This window comes from Vollenhovia emeryi, unplaced genomic scaffold, assembly GCF_000949405.1.
Source record: "Vollenhovia emeryi isolate VEMERY1.0 unplaced genomic scaffold, V.emery_V1.0 DF939191.1, whole genome shotgun sequence".
Taxonomy (NCBI): Eukaryota; Metazoa; Arthropoda; class Insecta; order Hymenoptera; family Formicidae; genus Vollenhovia; species Vollenhovia emeryi.
Genome location: NW_011967175.1, coordinates 1021033 through 1021701, shown reverse-complemented (window position 1 = coordinate 1021701; position 669 = coordinate 1021033).

Here is a 669-nt window from a genome sequence, read left to right as displayed (position 1 = left end):
ATGGGAAATACGTGATGAAGATGTCAGGTCGTCGCGTGTTGCTATCGGAAAGGACGTTGGATAGCCCCGGGTGACTTCACTTTTGCGTTCCGTCGCAGAGCAGTTCGTGAAACTTTAACGTGTTTATCTCGTGGCGTTAGATCGAATCAGATTGCCGTAACGTGGAAAATGAGAAGAGCGAGTCCCCGAAGACTCCGTGCACACTTTCGCTCGTCGTCAATCATAGTTAACCCTGTTCATCGATCTTTAGCCCCTTTTATGGTGTTCTTTATGGTCTGACTCATTGTCTAGGTCGGTGAAGAAAGCAGCGGCTTACTCTAGACTTTGCGACAACACGTTGAAGAAAATAGCTACAGCAGCTGTTAAATTGAGAGAGAGGATAGTTAAGGGGATGCTGGAGTGATTCTGCACTTTCGCACCTTTTGCACTTAAAACTGTCTGTTTCGTGGAAAGATTTGTGTAATACACAAATTAAATGGCACGTGTACAGATGGTCGAAAGCAGCTTGCTATTCCGGCTAAATTAAAGAACAATATGACATCACTGAAACTAAGTTTGTAAGTCTAATAAAAAATAATAGTGAGCAACACATACATACAGTACATGTAGTATGTGTGTTGCTCACTATTATTTTTTATTAGACTTACAAACTTAGTTTCAGTGATGCCA